Below are 977 nucleotides of genomic sequence, written 5' to 3'. Positions count from 1 at the left end.
GATAATAATGTCGCGTGTCACATTGTCAAATTGTCAAGATCCAAAATTACATTTCTATAAGAATGAGTGAGAGAGAGAGAGAGGAGAAGAAGAAGAAGAAAACGCCAAATCGTCTCGCCGAGCGTAAACTCAGGCGAAGCCGTGAAGCATACACAGACATGGGATCATGCTTTAGTGTGTGTTTGTTGTGTGTGGCAACGTGGCAACGCTGCATTCCTGCCACGTGGGTCTATACTCTATGGTCGGTGTTCGGCGGCCGGCGCGTGGCGCGCGGTGATCCGAACAGCGGACATTCACCATCAGCATGCCGATCAGGCCGGTGAGAAAGAGTAAATCACGTAAGTATTGTATAATCATCTCGAGAGAGAGAGAGAGAGAGAGAGAGAGAGAGAGAGACAGAGAAACAGAATGGGTGAGAAAACGCGTGAGTGAATGAAGTGTGAAAACGTGCGAGTGAGCAAACGAAATTAATAATGTGAAAACGTGCGAGTGAGCTTGCGAGAGAAAGAATGTGAGAAAACATGCGAGTGAGCTTGTGAGAGAAAGATTGTGAAAAAACGAATAGGGCCGATGCAGAAATAAGATTGTCGTAATTGTTTCTACAAAGTACGTAAGGGTAACTCGTAATCGTAGGTCACCGTACAAAGATTTCTACGTTTACACGTATGTGTCGTATCAATCATCTCTAACATAACAATAATACGACATACGTTAGCGTAAAATCATTGCGCTGATCTACGACTACGATTTGCGTTTATGAACTTTGTCGGAAACAGCTAAGATCATTTTTCTGCGTCAGCCCGCGAACGAGAGAAGTAGTGCGAAGTGAAGGAGCAAGTATGTGGTGTACATAAATGAAAACGTGCGAGTGAGCGTGCAATAGAAAGAAATGGGAGAGTGAATGAAAAAAAACTGTAGGAAAATGAACGAGAGAGAGAGAGAGAGAGAGAGAGAGAGAGAGAGAGAGAGAGAGAGAG

This window comes from Wasmannia auropunctata, unplaced genomic scaffold, assembly GCF_000956235.1.
Source record: "Wasmannia auropunctata unplaced genomic scaffold, wasmannia.A_1.0 LD336101.1, whole genome shotgun sequence".
NCBI classification, from domain to species: domain Eukaryota; kingdom Metazoa; phylum Arthropoda; class Insecta; order Hymenoptera; family Formicidae; genus Wasmannia; species Wasmannia auropunctata.
The sequence above is the reverse complement of the archived record's forward strand: the minus strand, read 5'-3'. Positions refer to the sequence as shown.